The sequence below is a fragment of the Lynx canadensis genome, chromosome D4 (assembly GCF_007474595.2).
Source record: "Lynx canadensis isolate LIC74 chromosome D4, mLynCan4.pri.v2, whole genome shotgun sequence".
Lineage (NCBI taxonomy): Eukaryota > Metazoa > Chordata > Mammalia > Carnivora > Felidae > Lynx > Lynx canadensis.
The window spans coordinates 26115218-26140068 of NC_044315.2; positions in this window are offsets into that span (position 1 = coordinate 26115218).

Consider the following 24851-nt stretch of genomic DNA (forward strand, 5'->3'; position numbering starts at 1 on the left):
CCATTCTGCCAAACATATTGGTTTCTAAACATAACCTTTGCCCAGTCTGTTCACCTCAGGAAATACGATAGGGAGCTGAACGAACACGGTTTTGATTTCCCCCAGGCACCCCTCCCATGTCAGCAGTGACTTCTAGTTGCATATTAGCCCAAGTGTAGCCCATATTAGCCCACAGTGCTTGTCCCCTGTCCCCTGGCCATTTCCCTCCATGACGTGAAAGTTCTGAAGTTTGCTGAATGCAAAGACCTGTGACTGACTGAGGGCTCTCTTATTCTGGCTATGGAGTCCCCTCAGCTGACCCAGGCCTGGAGTGCCAGGGACTTAGTCCCCCGCAGCAGCCCCAGCAAGAAGTTCCATGATAACTTCTCTTAAAGAAGAACTTTGACTCCTTCATCATGGGATTTCCAGTAGTATGACGTTGTAATTTGTTCGGAATGGGATATTGACATGTCTTAAAGAAAACAGGCACCCCAGCTTGAGTGATTTTGGGTAAAGCACAATAGGGCTGGGACCTAAGGGTTTGATTTAAATGCAGAATTCCTGTTAACATGTTCAGGGCATCGCCGGAACACTCTGCTATGTATTGAATGTAGTTGAATAAAAGTTGTGATCCTTGCCCATAATAGATTTTATAGTCCATGAACTAAACATACAATACTAAAATACATTTATCTATTTTTAGAGAGAGAAGAGAGAGGGGTGTGAGCAGGGGAGAGGGGTGGGGGAGAGAGAGAGAGAGAGAGAGAGAGAGGCAGAGAGAGAATCTTAAGTAGGCTCTACACTCAGCATGGAGTTGGATGCAGGGCTCAATCCCATGACCCTGAGATCATGATCTGAGGTGAAATCAAGAGTCAGACACTCAACTGACTTAGCCACCCAGGTGCCACCTAAAATAGATTTAAAATACCAGTTATTTCTCCCAAAGTAATGCCACTTTCAGTTAAAATAATAGTCAATATTGTATATTGGGAGCCACTTTACTACCACTGCTTCCCAAAAGGAATGGGGACTTTGTTAAAATACATCCTTGTGTGATCATCTGTGTCCCCCCAAAATCCATATGCTGAAATCCTAATGCCCAATGTAAAGGTACAAGGAAGTGGGGCCGTCGGGAAGTGCTTCGGTCCATGAGAGTGGAGCTGTCATGAATGGGATTTGTGCCCTTAGAAAAGAGACACCCCAGAGCTCCCCAGACCCTTCCTCCAAGTGAGAATACAATGGAGAAGTCTGGGGACCTGGAAGAAATCCCTCACCCAATCATGCTGGTTCCCTGATCTCAGACTTCTAACCTCCAGAACTGTGAGATACATAGTTCTGTCGTTTATAAGCCATCTAGTCTTAGGTATTTTGTTATAACAGCCTACAAGGACTAAGACACCTGGTTTATATTTTGAAATTATATCCAAATGGTGACAGCAATGACAAGAATCACATTGGTACTAGCATTTGTTACAGCATTTCATTTTTGATAAAGAACCTCTGTATGTGATCAGTATGTTTATACAAACATAGGAATCTCTCCACTCTGGCATTTGTTCATTGCCACTTGACCCTAGGACTCAACTAAAATACCTTGCCAAGGCAACACCAGTGGTCAGCTTCATGAAATAACTTCTTGCAACGCAAGTGAAAACGGCTTATCAAATCTGAGAGATAAGAAACTTAATGGGAAAGCAGATACATGGAAGAGAAAAAACCAACCCCAAAAGATCTTTCTTGGCTATTGTCAGATTCTGATTTTGTTCATTACTGGCATTGATATGCCATAACGAAAGCAAACTTAACTTGAATTGTTTCTCACCATTTCTTTCTAAACTTGCTCCGTGACCCATTCTTTACTGTATTTGGAGGAAATCTTGCACCTGTCCTACAGCATTTGAGGTCAATCTCGGAAAGCAATCAGAGAGTTCCTTTACTAGGGCATGAAATGTTCAGGCCGTCTTCATAATCACACAACGCTCAGTCCAATCCGGGGGAGATTATCATAACTTTGAATTCTTACCCTGTGAGAGCTTCTCCTACCCAGCTCATGTCCGATCCAGGATTAACAGCCTGGTATGAGGGGCTGGAGTGGGTCAGCTTCTTCACTATCTCCCAGCTCCTTTCTCACGTCACCAGCTATGGTTCTCCTGGCTCTGCCCCCTCTGGGGATGGAAGAGGTGAATGACAAAAGGAATGGAGCCTGAAGAGTTTCGTCTTGACTGTTGCTTGGCGGTGTCGTCATCGGTGCTCTCTGAGCACAGTGGAAGTCCAAGGCTAATTCTTCTTTGTGGACTACTTTTGTGGTTCCCTCAGACGTGCTCTGCTGGGCACGTCGGCCTACAGTTGGACACTGTGAGTGTGGAGTCCTGCTGGGATTCTCTCTCTCTTTTCTGTCCCTCCCCTCCTCGTGTGCTCTCTCTCTTTCTCTCAAAATAAATAAAAGAAACTTAAAAAATAATAAAAGATGAAAACAACCAGATCAAGTTCCTTCTGCAGGGGGGGCCGTGGGAAGCTTGGGGGCAACGGGGCCATGGGGGCCATGGGAAGCGTGGACCTTTGGCCTTGTTCAGTAGATGAGCAGCCCTTTCTATATACAGCTGTGTTGTCTCCCATTCATCTGCACATGCCATCCTACTCTTAGACTTTTCCTGGCAACATCTAACACTCTAGGTTCCCAAATTCCATGGGGTGCCTACGCAGTTTAACTGAGAAGAGAAAAATCCTCTCCATTCCCATGGGGCAGAAACCATGCCCAAGAACTGCATCAACCCTCCTCCACCTTGCCTCTTTCTACCCTCATGACAGGTGATAGGCTGGCACTGGCCAGAACTTCATAATCTCCTAAAGCAGTCTACATTCTGCATATGTACTCCAATCCCTCTCTCTAGGCCTTTTGGGTATTTGGTGCCTACTTTATTATTCACAGCTTTTGTAGACTCAGCCAAAACTGAGAGAGAATAGATCTCCTTTTAAATACTGCACAAGATATGAAATTTAATAATAGCATAATGAGAGGGAGAAAATTATATTCACTAGAAATTCTTGAAAGGAGAATGCTGTATTTGTTTGGAATAAATTCTATAAGAGAGAAGCAGAGATCTCCCAAGGGACCTGACTGTGGGTAGAGCCTCCTTACATGGCAAGGAGGTAGTTTTCAAAAATTGGCTAGGGAGGGGAGAAGCTGAAATAGGCCAGAGAAATGGGAGAGACTATATAAACCGTCCCCGTTCTCATTATACAGAGGGATTTAATATGCATTAAAGCAGGCAAAATCCTCATGGTGGTAAAATGCCCTATGGTGCATGGATTCTTGTTGAAAACAATGAACAGTTTGATTTATGGTTGTGGAAGGCCCAGGTAGAGTGTGAGAGTTCACATAGTTTAGAATACAGTAATGGGAAAAAGCACAAGCAGGGCCAGGTCCAGGAAAGCGAAGACTCCTAAGGAGTCGCTGGGGCGTGCCAGGCTGTGGAATGGAGGCTCTACCCAATGTCAACCAGAAGGCCAAGTGGTGGGGCATCCACAGCCCACTCACCTTTGTATAGTGACAAAAATAAGATACTATGTTTATTCCTGTCAACCAACTTTCTAAATTCACAGTGGAGAGGATTAAGATCACATAATACAATTGACAGACATTCAATCCCCTCTCAGTCCCTGGTTCTGCCATTCTGAGTGATCTCGGCAAGTCTCTTGATGTCCCATTCTTAACTTCGGTTTATTCATCTATACACTGATGCTAACACATGTCTTACAAAATTATCTTCAGAAGGGATCTATACTTGTGAAAGTACCTGCACGGTGGTAGGCATTTATTCAATAAATGCTAGTTTCTTTTCTTCCTTCCTGATGTCCTGACTCCCTTCCTTTCTGCCTGTCCGTGTAAGAGGAATTAAACAGTTGAACTGAAAATAAGCTCCGGGGGCACCTAAGTGGTTCAGTCTGTTGGGCGTACAACTTTGACTCAGGTCATGATCTCACTGTTCATGAATTCGAGCCTACGCTGGGCTCTGTGCTGACAGCTCAGTGCCTAGAGCCTGTTTCAGATTCTGTGTCTCCCTCCTCTCCTTGCTCCTCCCCTGCTCACACTCTGTCTCTCTCTCAAAATAAATACAGATTAAATAAATAAATAAACAAACAAACAAATAAATAAACTCAGGAAGACTCAATAATACAATGTGGCTTCCCAAAAGGTAATGCAAACTTAGATTGCCCTACAGAAGCAGGGTGTCTGGAATAATGGAGATGATGACCAACACATACATCTAATTTCATATATTGTTTTAGTTCTGAGCACAACACTTAAAATCGGGGGTGGGGGGGTGGGGAGGGGTCAATTTAACGCATAGATATAAGAGGGCAAATGGGATGGTTGAGGGCTTCAAAATGATTTCATTGGAGGCATTTTTTTAAGTTTATTTATTTGAGAGAGAGAGTGGGGGAGAGGAGAGAAAGATAATCCCAAGCAGGCTCCCACACTGCCAGTGCAGAGCCCCGATGTGGGGCTCAAACTCATGACCGTGAGATCATGACCTAAGCCAAAATCAAGAGTCAGATGCTTAACTGACTGAGCCACCCAGGCACCCCGGAGGCATTACTTTTTAAAAAGTAAGTATGTTTTCTCATGGAAAGAAAAACTCAGTGGAGAGGCAAAGAGGCTATCTAATATTTGAAGTACCAATACCTGGAAAAATGGTCAGATTTGTTCAACAGGCAGGCTTTTGGTGTTGTAGCAGGAACAGCGGTGGATATAGGAAAAGAATTCCAGACTCTTCCCCCAGTCAGTTGTGGGATCTTTGACAGGTCATTTTTATTCTTCTGGGTCTAATTTATTGCATCTGCAAAATGAGGGTAAGTCTTTAAAATTACCAATGGTAAACAAGTTTTGCACTGTAGTCCAACAGACGTGCATATATTTCTAGGTAAGACAAAATTTTACAAAATAAAAATGTACCCTTACTCCAAGTGTTGTATTCCGATATCCTATTCTATTTTGTTTTTATAAAATGCTGGTTGTACCCTCCTAAATTGGTTTTTATAACCCATTAGTGGTATCTGCAGTTTGGAAAATATCATAATATGACATCTAGAAAGTCCTTCACAATTCCTATGTTTAGCAATTCTGCGAACAATAACTGGTTCTGGAGATTTCTAGGAAACTTATTTCAGCTCTACATATAGAAGACTTCCAAATGATCAGGGATGTCAATAGAGGCAACGAGATTCACACAAGGCAGTGTGTTCCTGTCTTTGCTGGTATGCAGGCAGAAACTGGAATGACCATTTAGTTGGACACTGCAAAGGGATTTAAACATTAGGTGGTTAATCTTGATCTATAGGATCTTTTGATTTCTTCTCCAATGCTCAGCATCAATGATTCTATGATTAAGGTAAGCATTTATTTGCAAACAAAAACCAAAAACCAATGTAGATAATTATTTAAAATAAGACAATGTTTTTTACCATTATCCTTTCTTCTTAAATATTTTGGACAACTACAAAGGATTAGCCACGGATAATTGGGAAATCTGAGAAACAGAAGTTGTTTGTTGCTCATCTGTCAAAAGCTATTCCAGCTTTCGTCTGGAAAATTTTTTAATGTTTTGTCCAACCTGATTTTTCCCCACAGCTTTAAGAAAACCATATTGGAATGACTGAAGTACTTGCTTGTTCAGAAATTAAAATAATTGGAATACCCCTGGATTAGATCATACTAATAAAAGAACCATAAGGTTTATGAAAGGTTTAACCTCTAACTGAAACATATATTTGATTAGGTCCAGTAGAGCAAGATATCTCCATCTCTTTGAGCCAGTTTTGACACACCTATGAACAGTTTTTGACATACTTATGACCAGGGATGAAACTATTCGATACAACATTTTCTGTTGTAGAATTAGAGGCTGTGACATAACTTGAGAAAGCAACAAGTAGAAACACAGCCTCCACATCCCATGGCGACAGTAAAACTCAATGCCAGATAACTGATTTGTATCTAGAAAATGTAACTTCTTCTTCCAAATTCTGGATTGGATTATGCCTTGAAGTGGAGAGATCACAGTAAGGAGATGAAATGGTTGTGGCTGGAAGAAGGCTTGCTTCAGTAACTATGTCCATTTTTCTCTGATGCACATGTCCTGAAAGGTCATTTCAATTTTGCCACCCCCATTCCCAACCCCCATCTTATGGGGAGGAGCTGAGTTGTGAACATAGTTACACATGAGCGAGGCTTCAAAACGGTTGGTTCTATTTACACTAAACCCCTTCTGGTTATAATTTTGCAACTGGTTATGATTTTGCTACGGTCTTCAAATATAATTATTATTAACTGTTTCTAGTTGGACCCAAAATTAAATTTCCATCAGATCCATTAAAATTGTTTGGTTCCACAATTCACTTAATTTCCAAATTTTCCTACTTAAAACATTCTGGAGTGATTGGAAAGAGAGTTTATAGCAAGTCTTGTAGATTTTAATATTTCCATTATCCTTTACCCCTCAGATACATGATAATTTTCTGACTGAGCTTACTCCCAAAGGAAAAATAATTTCTACTGATATTTGATTTATCATCTTTTTTCCTAATACATAATTAGGATTGGCTTTGGGGAGATTTGTGGGCCTTCAAAGGGAAAATACACAGACCTAACCTGGGGGCCCTTGATCATAGCCTTTAATATGGTGGGTGGCTGGGGCAGCAAGAAACTAAAGACATGATATGTTAATTATCTGTTGCTGCCTGATATTTGATGGTTTAAAATTTAGTGCCTTCAAAGAGCAAAAATGCAGCTCCTGAATCTGTGGGTCAACCCAGTGGTTCTGCTGATCTGGGCCAGGTTTGCTGATCTGGGCCAGGATGACTCATCTGTCCCCAATTTGCTCTGCTCCCCAGTTGAGTGTGGTCCAACAGCCAGAATAAAGCTCTTGGGCAAGAATTTTGTAGTCACCAGTGTTTAGAAGTGAAATCCTCAGAGTGTAGTCCGCTGTAGATATAACCTCTCTCCCATTTCCTTTGTGACATTTATAACAGTCTACATTCAAATTCATAGCCAAAATTTACCAAGTTAAATTTTCATGTTATCTCATGTATCCTTCCTGAGATAGACATGAACAAAATTTCACAGGTGAGGATACAGAAGCTCCAAGGGTCAAGGAACTCGTGTCGGATCAAACCACAGTTAAATAGTAGCAAAGATGGTTCCCAATTCTCACTGTGATCCCTCCACCTGAAATGGCTACCTCTTTTGTTCACTTGACAAACTCCTGCCCATCTGTCTTTGACCTAGCTGAAAAGTTGTGATGTTTAAGCGTTGGAGTCTTGGTTTCAGCTCAGGTCACGATCTCATTGTTTATGAATTGGGGTCCCACATCGAGCTCTATGCTGACAGAGCAGAGTCTGCTTGGGATTCTATATCCCCTCTTCTCTGCTCCTCCCCCCTCTCTGAAAATACATCAAATTTAAAAATAAAAATAAAGGGGCGCCTGGGTGGCTCAGTTGGTTGAGTGACCGACTTCTGCTCAGGTCATGATCTCACAGTTTGTGAGTTCAAGTCCTGCATCAGGCTCTGTGCTGACAGCTCAGAGCCTGGAGCCTGCTTCTGATTCTGTGTCTCCCTCTTTCTCTGCCCCTCCCCAACTCATGCTCTGTCCCTCTGTGTCTAAGAAATAAATAAGCATCAAAAAAATTTTTTTAATAAAATAAAATAAAAATAAAATGCATAAATGAAGAGAATTCTTACAAATCTAAGAAAAAAAAGGAAAAAAAGAGATAAGACAGGAAGAAAAAAAACGATTGGCAGTGAGACGAGGCCTTCCCACACCCCTTAGAGGAAGGGACTATAACTGCCTAGCAGATAGGAGATAGGAGGGAAAATGCCAAAACACACAACACTGGGAAAAGCATTTGGAGATCTTATCTTAAAATCCAGACTGAGGGGCGCCTGGGTGGCGCAGTCGGTTAAGCGTCCGACTTCAGCCAGGTCACGATCTCGCGGTCCGTGAGTTCGAGCCCCGCGTCAGGCTCTGGGCTGATGGCTCGGAGCCTGGAGCCTGTTTCCGATTCTGTGTCTCCCTCTCTCTCTGCCCCTCCCCCGTTCATGCTCTGTCTCTCTCTGTCCCAAAATAAATAAAAAACGCTGAAAAAAAAAATTTAAAAAAAAAAAAAATCCAGACTGAGAAGTCAAAGGAAAAACTTTTTACCAGAACTTTAATAGAGGCTCTTAAGTTTGTTTAGTTAGTTGCCAATTCCTGTAATATCAGAAACAGTCATTAGAAGTTTGCCACTGATATTTGGGTACAAAGAGCCAAGGGTGAGCCCAACCAGAGGGGAACTTCTCCTGCACTGAGGCCTAGACCACTCAGCAGTCCCTTAAAAACTGCTCCCTATCAGTGTCAGCAGCTGGGATACCAGGATGCCTTATGGTGGGAAAACTGGATTTTCAAGCCCCATCACTTGTGCCTGGCACATAAGTTTCAAGCAAAGAGAGAAATCAAGGAGAGAGGGAACCCTTGAAGGGGCAGGACTGGAGTTCAAGGGGGTGGGGCTGGCTTAATGGAGGGGGCCGGGGGGGGGGGGGGGGGAAGGACAGGAAAGGAGGGAAGTTCCAGAGAGATTAACAGGTAGACAGGCCAGGCTGGGGGGTGGGAAGTGGGGGTGGGAGGTGCCTGGCTGGGTCTCAGGTCAAGACTCAAAAGGCAGGCAGGAAATGAGGCCTGGCCTGGAGTTCCAGATCCCTAAAGGCTGAAGTGGCCTTCCTGACAGCTCGGCCCTGCTTTCCATTTACTTGAGGAAGAAACAAAGGTTCAGAGAAGTACAATGATCTGCTAGAGCAAGCCGTGGCTGATGGTGAGTCCCCCAGCCCTTAAGTTCAGGTGTCCTCCCTTCCTGCCCTGAGACAGAAACTTGAAAGGACCAGAGTGATGGTTTATGGAGACTAGATTTGGCCAGATGCTAGACCCAGGGCACCACGTAGACACTCCTCACAGCTGTCATATGACAGGTAGGGGCTGAGGGCAGGCTACCCCAGGAAGGGCCACTCTGACATGAAGATTATCTTGAGCTGAAGGCAAGCAGACCCTTCAGGCCATGTATAAACATTTGCCCCTACTTTAATGACATAGAGAATCTAATTGGGGGTCTTTCCCAGAATAAGGGTTATTACAGAGATAAATTTTATCTAAGCGACCCTCTACAAGGCAGGGAAACACATCTAATTACCACACATCTGCTCCTTCTCCTATCACCCAGGGGAAATGCATTCCTTTCCTCAGAAATCCCAACCCCACCCCTTCTCCTTAGCTCAGGATACAAATGTGCCTTATTTTGCCTGTCGTTGGAATTTCCATGTCTACTTGGATTCCCTGTACGCACTCTGTTACATTTGATCTTCTCCTGTTATCTGTCCCATGTCAATTTGGTTCTTAGTGCAGCTAGAAGGACTTTGAGAGGACAGGATTTCTTGCTCCCTGACAGACAGATGACGTGAGGATCAGAAAGCTGAAAATGCCGGGGCGCCTGGGTGGCGCAGTCGGTTAAGCGTCTGACTTCAGCCAGGTCACCATCTCGCAGTCCGTGAGTTCGAGCCCCGCATCAGGCTCTGGGCTGATGGCTCAGAGCCTGGAGCCTGTTTCCGACTCTGTGTCTCCCTCTCTCTCTGCCCCTCCCCTGTTCATGCTCTGTCTCTCTCTGTCCCAAAATAAATAAAAACGTTGAAAAAAAATTAAAAAAAAAAAAAAAAAAAGAAAGCTGAAATGCCGGCCCAAGGCGGCAAAAGTAGGAAGCTGAAGATCTGGGATTGAATGTGAGCAGACTCTGTACTCCAAAACCTGCCACCAAGAATGGGATATTAACAATTGGAAAACCTTCAATTCCATTGAAAATGAAGTATAAAAATAATTGCAAGCCTCACGGCAGCCATGTTCACCCTCCCCACGATGTTTAATGCCCGGACAGCATGTGATTAAGAAGTCAATGGCCAACGGCTTGCATATCCATTAAAACAAATGGTGATGCTCAGTTAAAGAGGGAAGACTGAAGCCACATGTCTCATGCAAACATGTCAAAAAGAGGCACTGCACCCAACATAAGGTGGGATTTTTTTTCGGTTTTGTTTTGTTTTTAAGCAATGCAAGCAAGTGAGAAGTGGGGGGGGGGGGAGGGAGTGTATTCTAACACTCTTCCCAATTGTACTGTTGGCTCAAGAATCACTAAGTCAAACCTAAGAGTCGGAAGCAGATTCTGTGGCTTCTGGAAGGATTAAAGTCACAAGAGGCGTAGAACCTGCACTGCTGCAGATGTCAACAACATGTTGTTGTCATCCGTTCCGGGTGTCCAATGGTATTTGAACAATGGAGCACAAAACGTGTGTACTGATCCTGATTCTCAAGCGTGTGGTGATGTATGGCCATCTAGGTCGCTGACGTATAAGGTTTCAAGGGCATCCACAGTAAGAATTCCTCACCCCCCCCAAGTCACCCCATTCTCCTACCTCCTATTTCAGCAGTGTGGCCCATTCTAGGAGGAGACAACATGGTGTGTACCTCAAAAGTCCCAGACCCTTTGTTAAGGACACATTCTGAGGGGAGAAACAGGGTCTCTGAGAGGGGGAATTTGGCAAAAAGTGAAAAAACCCTCTACCCAGAGAAGAGAAGGATTAATGTGCTTTTGGTCTGTCTCGTGGCCAGCACAGCCCCATGGCACTGCTCCCCCCAAATTCTTTTCAGTAGAATAATCTGTCAGGATGTGAAAAGGTAGTGCTCCAAGGCTTAATTCAGAAGAGCCATGCGTGAATTCCAGATTCCACTACCATTTCCGGAGTAGCGGGAAATGGCTGATATGTATCACCTATGGTTTACCTGTGCAAGAGTTTGTTGGCATGCCTGTGTTTATATGGCTCAGAAAGCCTCCAGTTGGAGCAGGGAATGCGCTGTGGCGTGTTTTGTCGTCTGTGTTGGGTAGGAAGCTGTGCCTTCGTGTGGTGCATGCTTTTCCATGTTTAGATAATCAAACATCTGAGGGGCGAATTCAGCGCACAATCCATTTTGCAGGAACATTTTCTCTGTGTCTGAAAGCTGAGCTCTCTGAGAAGAACGTTTCACGAGTTTTTAAAATAAAATCTTTTTTTAAACAGGATAACAAGATATGTGCCCAAAAAAACAGCGATGAAAGTCACAGAATGAATTGGGAGTATTTGTACTCAGTCGTCATATGGGGACATTTTTTTCACTGTTAAGCACCAAACACCAAACAGCATGGAGATAATAGGCAATTTTTATTCCCGTGCTTTTGAGATGCCGTGTGTCATCTGACCACCAATCACTGGATGACCAAAGCTTTCCACCTGCTGGGTGGGGCAGGAAAGTGTCTAAAGCTGGACCACTGCTGGAGAATCTGTGCCAAGGGAATGGAAGCCTTAAATCCGAACCTGCCAGGCTTTCCTTCTGATAAACGTTCCCTTTTAGTCAGCCACCCCATGTTTACTCTATGCACACCTTTTCTCAAGGAGGGACCTAAGTGTTATTATTTGGATTAAGGGTTACACGGGAAGAGATGGGCTGCAATCCGTCAGAAATCAAAATCTTAGCGATTCTCCCTTGTAGACAGTTTGGCAGTGGCCAGGGGAGGTGGGGTGGTTGCTGGCCTGGAGAGCCACGGTCGTAATGCATCTCTGAGTGAGCGAGGTCTGCATGCCGCCAGAACTTTCTGTGCAGAAACCTGGGACAGTTTGGTGTGGAATGTCTCTGTGTCCTGATTTTGTTAAAAAAAAGACAAGAAAGAAAGAAAGAAAGAAGAAAAAAAGAAGAAGAGAAAGACAGAAAATACAAAGAAAAGAAAAGAAAAGAAAAGAAAAGAAAAGAAAAGAAAGAGAAAAGAAAAGAAAAGAAAAAAGAAAGAAGAAAGAAAAAAGATGGACTTGGAAGGATCAAGAGCCAGGGCCCAGGAAGGATGTTTGCCTACCGGGTCTCTCCCACGGGCTCTAACCAGGGGTCCCAGTTGGTGCTATTGTCAGAGGGCTTCTTGTTGACGTTGGTCAACTGGAGTAGAAAAAGCAGATTTTGCTTTTATTTTGATTCACTTTTTTTTTTTCTTTTTTAAATGGCAGTTGGCACGAGGCCTTAACTTCAAAGAGTTTCTCAGTGGATGTACCTAAACTTCCTTAAAGGCACAGGGTCAGGCAGGGGCCGGGCAGGACCATGTTCCCATGCAAACAAGGTGACTGAGGTGCACTTACAAGGGGTAGATGGGCTATGGGAAACCCAAAGAGTGCCCCTGGGGGGAAAGACACCCCACTCCTCCACCTTATGGGCCTAGGGTGTTCACAGTGTGGTCCCTGGCCCAGCTTGGCCCAAGAACTTGCTAGACAAAGATTTATGCACAAATACAGCCATTGTGGTGTCCCACATGTTTTACACAGCCTTGATTACCAAGAGTAGAAAAATGATTAAATTGGGGCACTGGGTGCTCAGTCGATTAAGCATCTGACTCTTGATTTGGGCTCAGGTCATGATCTCACAGTTCACAGGACGGAGCCCCACATCAGGCTCTGTGCTGACAGCCTGGAGCCTGTTTGGGATTCTCTCTCTCCTTCTCTGTCTCTCCTCCTCCCCTCCCTGGCACACTCACTCACTCTCTCGCTTTCTCTCTCTCAAAATAAATAAATAAACTTTGTTAAAAATCTTTAAAGAAATGAAAAATGATTAGATTACATTTAATAAGATATTGGGCAGCCCACTTAAGAATTAAGGTTTTCGAAAGAAAAATTTAAGAAAACCTATTAGTTATTTAAAATAACTTATTCTCTCTCTCTCTGTCATACATACACACACACACACACACACACACACAGAAACATACATATATTATTTGTAAAAATATATACTTAGATGAAAATAGATTGAAAGAAAACATGGAAAACTGTGAACAGTAGTGATCTGCTTGGTAGTGACTGAATTGCCCCCAGGAATACCTTCACCAAGTAACAGCATTAAAGGCGACACGGCCAAAGCAAACTGTGGATTCAACAGAAAATGGGTGTTGAGCTACTGACTGATTGCCAGCCAATATCTGTAGCCAAGGAAAAAAATGGAAAGAAGAGGAGTTTCTTCCCTTTTATTAGAAAGGATACATTTTTATTAGGTTACAGAAGAACTTACTGACTACCGATGCCAACTCTGCACATTTTCTGTTGATGTATCTGAGTTTAAAACAATTATTCTCTGAATTGCATTATGTAATCTGGTTAAAGGTATTCCTATTTTCCTGGTTTATATTGTTGGATTATTTTCTTTGGTGGTTCGGTTCGGTTTGGGGGGCTTCTGGGTGGACAGAAGCTCTTAACTTCAGTTAATTTGAACTTATCTATCTTTTCCCGTGTTGGTCACAGGTGAGTCAGGAAAACAGGCAGTTTAAAAAAAAATGGGAACAAGAATCACCCCACTTCGTTCACTAGAGAGAATTTATATGGAGAACTAGTCACTAAAGGGATTGCTGAAAAGCCAAGCAGAGAATGCTGAAGCTTTTGGAGATTAGCTAGAGCAGGAAGTGGCCCCCACCCCAAGGACTGGAGGGACAAAGGCAAGAACTGGTTGGCCAGAGCTAAGGAGCTGGCCGCCCTGGGGAGCTGAAGGCAGTGTGGACTGTCTGGCCGGAGCTGGGTACCAAGGAAGGAGGGACTGCTGGGGCAGGAATCACAGAGGTGATGAAGTTGCTGTCAGAAGGGCCTCCCCCAAGAGGAAGGGGAATTTCTCTCTTCCTTCCTCGCACTCAGCTCCTCCCAGTGAATTCCAGTGGTTCAACCTAGCCAGCTGGCGAGGGAGCGTGGGCACCAGTGTGCAGGGGTCAGCCCCCTACCATACACAAAAGAGCAGAAGAATAGGAAAACGAACCCGAGAGCAAGCAAGCTATCAAATGACAAATCTCTGATAGTAAATGTCTTTTGGGTCTTTGAAATCCTTTTAGTGTTCTGACAGCATAAATATTCTTCCCCATTATCTTCTACAGGCTGTAAACTTCGACTTTTTAAGTCAACAATCCACCTGGAATGGCTTTTCGTATGTGAAGTGAGGTAGAGATAAAATTGCAAGTTCAATGTGAAAACACCATTGCTCCTCCATGGCTCTGTAATGCTCTCTTGTCATAAGTCAGTTGGTCTGTATGTGTGTTTCTGGATTCTCTATTCTGTTCCAGTAGTCCACTTTTCTCGATTCCTCTGTGAACAGTATACTTTTTTTTTTGTATTATTACTGCTTTATAATAAGTATTAGGGTTTTCTTCAGGTAAAGCAAGTCCTCTCACTTTTTCTGCAAGACTATATTTGAAGTTATTGGCGTTTTGTATTTCTGTATGAATTTTAGAATCACTTTGTCAGGTTTTCCTCAAAATATTTTCAATTGGGACTTTGACTGAGACGGCCTTGAACCTATAGGTCAATTTAGGGAAAATGAACAATGTTTTGAAAAAATTTTTTAAATGTTTATTTATCTTTGAGACAGAGAGAGACAGAGCGTGAGCAAGGGAGGGAGGGGCAGAGAGAGAGGGAGACACAGAATCTGAAACAGGCTCCAGGCTCTGAGCTGTCAGCTCGGAACCTGATGCGGGGCTGGAATCCATGAACAGTGAGATCATGACCTGAGGTCATGTCAGACACCCAACTGACTGAGCCACCCAGGCGCCCCAGAAAATTAACATCTTTAATTGGGTTTCCCAACTGATGAATATAGTATGTCTTTAATGTCTCTCAGGAAAGTTTACACCATGTTTCTAGTTACTTGTATGTTCCTCGTACATGAAAATACATTTAGTTTTACGTTTTTCATATAAGGAACTTGCTAAATTTTATTTAAAATTCTAATAGTTTGTGTGTTCTTTTGATTTTCTACACATGCAAACATATCATCTGTAAGTAAAAATGATTTTTTTCCCTTCTACTACTTAAAATTTAAGTTTAGGGATTGGCTAAGGATTCTAGTACAGTGTTGAATACGAGTGGTAATCTCCAAAAATCCTTATTTGTTCTCAATTACAAAGGAAATTTCAATGTGACCTAATTTAGTATTATGTTGATGCATGGTTTTGTACATAATTTTTACCAAGCTTAGGAAATTTTCTCCCTGTCTTCATTTTCTACACCTTTCTTTTTTTTTGAATGTTATTTATTTATTTGGAGAGAGAGAGAGACAGAAAGAGAGACCAAGCAGGGAGGGGGCAGAGAGAGAGAGGGAAAGAGAAAATCTCAAGCAGGCTCTGCCCTGTCGGTGCAGAGCCCGACGAGGGCCTCAGTCTCACGAGTCGTGAGATCATGACCTCAGCTGATATCAAGAGTCAGACACTTAACTGACTGAGCCACCCAGCTGTCCCTATGTGTCTCTCTATAATTTATAAATGGATGTTGAATTCTCTCAGCTGCTGCTTTGCATTCACTGAACTACCACACGATCCTCCCTGGAATATTTCAATGAGTATATGAACTGATTTTCAGGCAACCTGAAATTCTAGATATAAGCATAACTTGGTCATAATGTATCTTCTTTTTTATGTATTGTTAGGTTCAGTTTGCCAATATTTTGTTTAGAATAACATTTATGTTAATAAGTGAGATCGACCTGAGATTTTTCTTCCTTGTAATAAACTTGCCAGGTTTTGGAATCAAAGCTATACAACGTGCTAGTTTTCTACTGCTGCCATAGCATACTACCACAGACTTAGGGGCTTAACCAACACAGATTTACTATCTTACAGTGTTGGAGGTTGGAAATCTGACCCAGGTCTCACTGAGCTAAAATCAAATCAAGGTGTCAGCAGGGTGGCGTTCCTTTTGAAGGCTGTAGAGAAGAATCTAATCTCTCGTCATTGGCAGAATGCAATTCCTTGAGATTAGGGACCAGATTCCTGTTTTCTTGCTGGCTATAAATGGAGGGTTGTTCCCAGCTTCCAGAACCTTCTGTACAGTTTGCAGAGAGACCCTCGCCCTCCATCCTCAAAGCCAACAAACAGCTGTTCTTTTGTACATCAATCTCATCCTTCTTCCTAGTCACATCTTGCTCTGACAGTGGCCAGGAAAGATCGTTTGCTTTAAAAGTCATATGATTAGACTGTGCCAACTTGGATTAGCTAGAATAATCTGCCAGTTTAAGGACCATAACCTAAACATATCTACAAAGTCCCTTTTGCTGTGTAAAGTAACCCATTCACAGACTCTGTGGAGTAGGCCATTGGCATCCTTGGGGAGCCATTACTCTGCTTAGTACACCTGGTAAACCAGGAGCTCACTACCTTCTTCTAGTCTCTGAAACTGTTTATGTTAAATTTCAATTGTTTCACTTCCTTGAATGTTTAATAAAATTTGTAGTGAAGCCACAGGGGCATTGAATTTTCTTAGTGAAGGATTTTTTCATTCCTACTCATATTATTCAAGATAAGATAGGCTTTTCTAGAGTAACAAATGCATCCAAAGTCTCAGTGGTGTAGGACAGCAAAGCCTTATTTCTCCCTCATATTGCACTTGGATGCAGGTCGGGTGGGTCTTTTTGGTGACTCTTGTCCAAGCTGCCACTCAGTGAAGAGGGCTTCTTCCAAAAAGTCGAAAAACCAAAATGTTCATCAATAATAGAGTGGATAAATAAATCATAGTATTCATGCTTTGGAATAATACATAGCAATGGAAAAGAACAGCCATTCTATGGTATTCAATGGTATTACAGCCATTATTACCCCATTGATGATACTGGGGTCTCAATAGACATTCTTTGACAACCATAAGTCAAAATAATCACAACTTAAAAAGCCAAATCATGATGGCTCAATCATGGAGTCGTTTATAAGCCTCCAACCCTTGGTTTGTTCAGGCCATGATTTCGGAGGTTTGTGGGTTTGAGTCCCACATCTGGCTCTGTGTTGGCAGTTCGGAGCCTGCTTGGGATTCTCTCTCTCCTCTCTTTCGCTCCCCCCCCCCCCGCCCCTCACGCTCTCTCTCAAAACAAATAAATCAACTTAAAAAAAATAAAAAATAAAAATAAAATCGCCAAATCACAACCTGAAAGAGGGTGGTCACATCTTATAGTTAACGTAGCCACGCGTGTGGGTCTGTGACAGGCTGTGATTGCACACAGATGTAGGCGGTGTTTTCTTCATTACCCCTAGGCCTCCAGTTCCCAAACTGTTCTCCTCAGACCCCTGGTACTGTTTAAGAGATTATTAGACACGTCATGAGCAAAAAACAAGAGTGGGTTTGCTTCCTTCCTCTTTAGGTTGGGAGAAAAGGGTTAAACAATGTTCAATACTTGCATCAACAACGTGGGAGTCTTCATGGTGCTCAACACATCATGCATTACACCTGTGGGTTTTGGTTTGGAAATGCTACTCACAAGTAGCGATTCTCAGATAAGTTTGATCAGTACACACATCAACAGAACCAAAACAATAAAGAAACAAAAGACATCAATGGCTTACTTTACTCACCCATATTCAATTTCCAATGAAAAGAAAAAACATCAGTGAATTGCATGTGTGCCCTGACAAGACCCACATGGGAAACAATAACATTTTGATTCATTTTGTGGTCAGTTGGCAGACTTCCGTGGCGCACCGTGGACATACCTTAGGAATGCTGCCCAAGAGCATGCAGCTTTCTTACAAATATTTGGCTGCAACTCAATGGAATCCACTGTGCAGATGTAAACTTAATCTAAATAGCTGATTATGTCAGCCGAAATGCAATAAATTATTACCAGCGACACAGAAAAAAACCCACAACCTTTCCACTCTTTAATCATTATAATCTATTATCTACGACAGAAACACTTCCTTCAAAAAATAGTATTTCTATAATCACCTATACTGAAATCAAAACATTTGGATTATTTTGCAAGTATTCATGACGAAGAAACAGCCACACCATTAAAGCATTAAGTATCTCACAAGCTACTTAATGAAGTATAGGGGCTTCTTTACCCATCGTTGGAGTTGTTTGCCTTCAAGATAACTGAACTCCATAACCCTACAAAGTGTCAAAGGGGGAAGCGTTTCCATATGTTAAATAGCTTCATTCTAAGGAACATGAGACAAATGACCAGGGTGAAGGCTACTAAAACCACATGTTAGTCCTCTCTGACAACAGCCAGGAAATCGTGCCTGTGCTATAGCTAGTGAGCGTAGAGCATTGCTATACAGCAGGTGTGGCCTCTAGAAATATTTTCATGATTACGAACAATCTTTGTTCTCAACCTACTCCTCACATTCACATGGGCTGTTCTGGAAGGGGGACGGAGGCAGAAGTGTCACCTCAGGCCAGAGCCATGACTTACTTACAAACAGCTACGGACAGATGTGTCCTCTGAACTGACAAAATATTTTCTCTGCAGTTGGCTTAAACCAGTTCTTCTAGTCCTTCATCAGCTCTGTCCAAACACACACACACACACACACACACACACACACACACTGTATATTTATTCTGAGTATCACCTGTTAGCGACTTACATAACAGCATGGCCATTAGGTCTCTCTGTCAGGAACAAGCTGCTGCTATTGAAGTGTGTTTAAACCAGAAATAAATAAGTTATTGGACAATTACTTAGCCCAAGAACAAATAGGCTGGCAATATTTAACTAGAGATGGTCTTTTTCATTTTTTAAAATGTATTCTTGGAATAGTAGGAACTCTCTAACTATTAATTATTAGATATATGCTTTTTTTAATGTTTATTGATTTCTGAGGGGGAGAGAGAGAGGAGAGAAACAGAACACGAGGGAGAGGAGGGGCAGAGAGAGAGAGAGAGAGAGGGAGACACAGAATCCAAGCAGGTTCCGGCTCTGAATTTTCAGCACGGAACCTGATGTGGGGCTCAGACTCACAAACTGCGAGATCATGACCTGAGCCAAAGTCGGACACTCAACTGAGTGAGCCACCAGGTGCCCTAGATATGCTTTCTTTAGTAAAGGCATCACTACTGTCTCTTATAAACCCCCTGTATATGATCTATATTACATATATGTGCAGACTGAAAGGCAAGAGATGTTTTAGCCAATAGTACAAAGTTGAAGTTAAGCATGTTTTCTGATATCTGATTTTTTTCTTTCTCCTAGAAGGAACAAGTGACAAAGAAATCATATTTTTCATAGCGAAAATGTTTATTTAGTGGACCCACTAATTCCTTGAATACATGTTGAATATTCACTGTGTGCCATACACAATGCTGGATGAAGGGAATAACTAAAAATCACTGGCAAACTTCCTGTATTTTTTTCTACATCATATTCCCTTAACTAGATCAAAGCTCATTATAGTGAGGGTCAGAGGTCTTATTAGTCCTTATCATTTTAGTGTCTAACACAGTCTTGTAAGTCACAACAATTGTGAAAACAATTGCTGGCACTTACTAAGCATTTATTTACATGTGTTGTTCTCAGTACTTCACATAACTCACTCCCTGAAGTTGATGTCACTGTCATCTACGTTTTCCAGATAAAACACAGAGACGCTCATGTAATTTGCCAGGGTATTGGAAACGGTGGTCTTGGATGAGAACGCACTCTTGATCCTGTCTATTAAGTGAATTAATGAATGAATAAGAGAGAAGATTGAACTGTCTCTCGAGGCTCTCTTGAAGCTTATGCAGCAGACAGAGGGGCCATATATTACTAGAGGGGGGTGACAACATGCTCAGAGATAGAGACCTGCAATGTGCAACAATAGTCATCAGCCACATGAGACTATCGACTGTGTGAAACATAGCTGGCTAGTCTGACTTGAGGTGCACTGTAAGTGAAAGTACTTACAAACTTTCAAAGAATGGTATGAAAAAAAGAATGCAAACTTCTCCTTAGAACAAGGAACTACGAAACAGCAGGAAACAATTAATAACATGACATTAGTAAATCTCGGCCAACAAGAATTACTCTACATGTGTATTTTTTAAACGTTTATTTATTTTGAGAGAGAAAGCATGAGCAGGGGAGGGCAGAGAGAGACGGAGACACAGAAACCAAAGCAGGATCCAGGCTCTGGGCTGTCAGCACAGAGCCCGACACGGGGCTCGAACCCATGAACCATGAGAGGATGACCTAAGCCGAAGTTGGACATATAACGCACTGAGCAACCCAGATGCCCCAACATGTGTATTTTTTTCAAGTAGGTTCCATGCCCAATGTGGGGCTTGAACTCACAACCTTGAGATCAAGAGTTGGATGCTCTACGACTGAACCACCTAGGCACTCCCAATCAATAATTACTCTAAATGTAATGAATTTAAATTTTTCTAATCAAAAGGCATAGAGTTCCTGAACGGATTTAAAAAGCAGAACCTTACTATATGATGCCTACAAGACACCCACTTCAGTTTTTTTTTTTTTTTTTCAACGTTTATTTATTTTTGGGACAGAGAGAGACAGAGCATGAACGGGGGAGGGGCAGAGAGAGAGGGAGACACAGAATCGGAAACAGGCTCCAGGCTCTGAGCCATCAGCCCAGAGCCTGACGATGGGCTCGAACTCCCGGACCGCAAGATCGTGACCTGGCTGAAGTCGGACGCTTAACCGACTGCGCCACCCAGGCGCCCCCCACTTCAGTTTTAAGGCAATACGTAGGCTCCAAGTAAAGAGATGGCAAAAGATACCCTACGAATGTGGAAACCAAAAGAGAGCAGGCACAGCTATACTTACATCAGACAAAGTAGACTTTAAGTCAAAATTGTAACAGAATATTTTTGAAAAGGTCATTATGTGATGAGAAACGGGTCACTCACCCATCAAGAGGATATAACAGCCATAAATATATATGCACCCAACATTGGAGCACCTAAATAAATATATGAACAAATACTGTACTTAGACCAAATGGGTCTAGCAGACATATGCAGAACATTCTATCCAACAGTAGCAGAGTGCACGTTCTTCTCAATTGCACATGGGACATTCTCTGGGATACCTTATATAACAGATCAAATAACAAACTTTGGCAAATTTAGGAAGATTGAAATCATACCAAGTATCTTTTTCTGACTGCAATGGTATGAAACTAGAAATTAATAACAGAAGGAAAATTGTTCATAGCAACATTATTCGCAACAGCCAAGGTATGCAAACAGCCTAAATATCCATCAGCAGATGAATGGATGATAGATAGTAGATATAGATAGAGACACATACCTATATATGATGTATAATATGTATATGATGCACACACAATGGAATATTAGTCAACCTTTAAAAGAAGGAAATTCTGACATTTGCAACAGCATGGATGAACCTGGAGGGCATTATGCTAAGTGAGATAAGTCAAATAGTGAAAGACAAAATACTACATGATCTCACTTATGTATGGAATCTTTTTTAAAAAAATGTCAAACTCATATAAACAGGACAGTAGAATAGTGGTTGCCAGGGGCTGGGGGGTTGAAGAAAGAGAGAAAAGTTGGTAAAAGTGTACAGATTTTGGTTACAAAATGAAAAGGTCTGAGGATCTAATGTATAAAACATTTTGACTACAGCTGATAATTCCGGATTGTATAATTGAAATTTACTAAGAGAGTAGAACTCGAGTGTTCTCACACACAAAAAATGATAAGTATGTATGTGAGTTAATAAATATGCTAATTAACTCAGTTGTGGGAATCCTTTTACAATGGGTACATCATTACGTTTTATACTTTAAATATATTACAATTATTTATCAATTATTCCTCAATAAAGCTGAAAAAATAAAGGAAAACAATCAATGCAATTCACCAGATTAACAAACTAAAAAGAAAAATGATATGATTATCTCAACAGATGCAGAAACATCACTTGGCAAAATCAAATATCTACTCTTGATAAAAACTTCCAGTAAACAAGGAACAGAAGGGAAGTTCCTCAAACTAATAAAGGACATCTATGTCATATTTACAATTTGCATCAATCTTAATGGCAAAAGATTGCTCTCAGCCTCCTATGCAACATTATATTGACGTTTGTAGCCAGCAATGAGCAACTGAAAATTAAAAGTAAAAATAACTACCACGTATAAATAGCTTCAGAATATATTAAATACATAAGGATAAATCTGAATACTTGAAAGATCTGTACACAGACCTATAAAATGTGGCTGAGAGAAGTTAATATCTAAATAAGAGATATATAGTATTTATAGATCAGAAATCTCAATATTGTTAAGCTGTCAAATTGATCAATAGATTCAACACAATCCAATCAAATCCAGCTCACGCTTTTTTTCTAGAAATTGACAAGCTGATCCTACAATTCATATGGAAGTACAAAGAGCCTAGAATAGCCAAACAACTTTGAAAAAGAATAACAAATTTGGAGTGCTCACACTATCTGATTTCAAGACTTATTATAAAGCTTCAATAATCAGGAACAATGTAGCATTGATGTAAATATAATCAAACAGAGGATTGGAACAGAATAAAAGGACCAGAAAATACCTCACCACATATATGGACAAATGGTTTTTAACAGAGTTATAAAGACAATTCAGTGGAGAAAATGGCTCTTGTAAAACTGGATAATCCGTGTGCAAAGAAGAAGAAGAAGAAGAAGAAGAAGAAGAGAAGAAGGGGAAGGGGAAGGGCAAGGAGAAGGAGAAGGAGAAGGAGAAGGAGAAGGAGAAGGAGAAGGAGAAGGAGAAGGAGAAGGAGAAGGAGAAGGAGAAGAGAAGGAGAAGGAGAAGGAGAAGGAGAAGGAGAAGGAGCGGAGAGGAGAAGGAGAAGGAAAGGAGAAGGAGAAGGAGAAGCAGAAGAGAAGGAGACGGAGAAGAAGAAGTTCTATCCATAACCTCTTTTCTTATACAAAAAGTAACTCAAATGGTCACAGGCTTAAATATAAAATCTAAAAACCTAAAATGTCTATGATAAATTTAGGAGGAACTTTTGTGATTTTGCATTAGAAAAAATTTCTTGGATATGACACCGAATGCACAATCCAGGAAAGAAAAAAAAATAATGAATTTGAATCCAGCAAAATTAAGACCTCTGCTCTTTGAAAGATACCATTAATGTAATGAAAATATGAGCTACAGATTGAGAGGAATACTTGTAAATCACACATCTTATAAAGAATTTGTAAAATATATAACAAATATTCAAAGCTCAATAATAGGAGAACAAACGTATCAATTGGAAATGGACATAGTACTTGAACAGACCAAAGAGAATATATGGATGGTAAATGATCACCTATAAATATGCCCAGCGTCACTAATTAGGAAAATGCAAATTAAAACCATAATGGGGAGCACCTGGGTGGCTCAGCTGGCTAGCAGCTCTTGATTTTGACTCTTGATTTTGGCTCAGGTCATGACCTCACTGGCTGTGAAATTGAACAGAGCACAGAGTCTGCTTGGTTTCTTTCTCTCTCTCTCTCTTTCTCTCTCTCTGCCCCTCCCTTGCTTGTGCTCTCTCTTCTTCCTCAAAATAAATAAAGAAACTTTAAATTAAAAAAAAAAACATAATGGGATTCCACTACTCGCCTATTAGATGGCTGAGATTGAAAAAACTGAAACACCAAATGTTGACTAGGAAGTAGAGGAACTGGAATTCTCAAAAACACTTAGAAAAACCAGTTTGGTAGTTTCTTTCAAATGTTAAGCACACAGTATCACCCGATCCAGCCATTCTATTCTAGGTATTTACCCAAGTAAAAGGGGAAAATATATCCACACAAAGACATGAATAGAAATGATCATAGCAACTTTCTTGTAATAGCCCCAAATTAGAAACAACCTAGGGGCGCCCGAGTGGCTCAGTTGGTTGAGCATCCGACTTCGGCTCAGGTCATGATCTCACGGTTCGTGGGTTCGAGCCCCATGTCGGGCTCTGTGCTGACAGCTCAGAGCCTGGAGCCTGCTTCAGATTCTGTGTCCCCCTCTCTCTCTGCCCCACCCCTGTTTCTGCTCTGTCTCTCAAAAATGAATAAACATTAAAAAAAAAATTAGAAACAACCTAAATGTTCATCAACAGGCAGATAGATAAACTGTCATATGTTCATACAATGGAATACCACTCAACAATAAAAGCAATAAACTACAACATGGATGAATCTCAAGTAGTTATCCTAAGTGAAAGAAACCAGATGTAAAAAGAGTACATTTCTCATTATGGCCTCTTAATATTATACAAAACTTGAGAACATGTGAAGGACTGTCTAGTGACAGAAAACAGCTTAGTGGTTGCCTTGGAGGGAGAGAAGGGGCGGGAGGGAAACTTCCAACGGAGCATGAGGAAATTTGGGGCTGATAGAGATGGGCAGTGTCTTGATTGTGCTAATGCTGTCCTGGGTGTATACCTATGTCATACCTTATCTCAATATTTTAACTATGTGCAGTTATCATACCAATCATGCCTCAGTAAAGCCTTAAACAGTCAGTGGCTTAAAACAACCACCATTTTATGATAGCTGATGGTTTTATGGGTCAGGAATTCAGAGGAGTAAGAGCACAGATAAGTTTGGGGAAGAAAGGGGAGAGGTGGACGATGTCAGAAGAAGAGAGAGGTTCAGAGGCCCAGGTCATGACAAAACACAATCGAGTCGAGGGTAAATGGTACCAAGCTCGTGGTTGGCACTGGTAGATGGAGTGGTGAATGCATTGTAGTGAGTCCTATACATAACTTAATCCTCCAAATCTCCAGAGTAGACCTGATAAAATCGCTAATATGTTCTAAGTATTTACCGTGTGCCAGGCACTGCTCTAGGTGCCTTCCGCTTTAGAGTCGATACCAGTGTGTCTTAATTTGGGTTCTCCCCAAACCAGCCCCTGAGAGAAGGGTTTGGGTGCAAGGAGTTGATTTAGGGAGGTGAATAAATGAATAAATAAATGAATGAGGGCATGGTGAATGTGAGACATGAAAGGAAGACTGCTCAGTAAAGGATATGTCATTG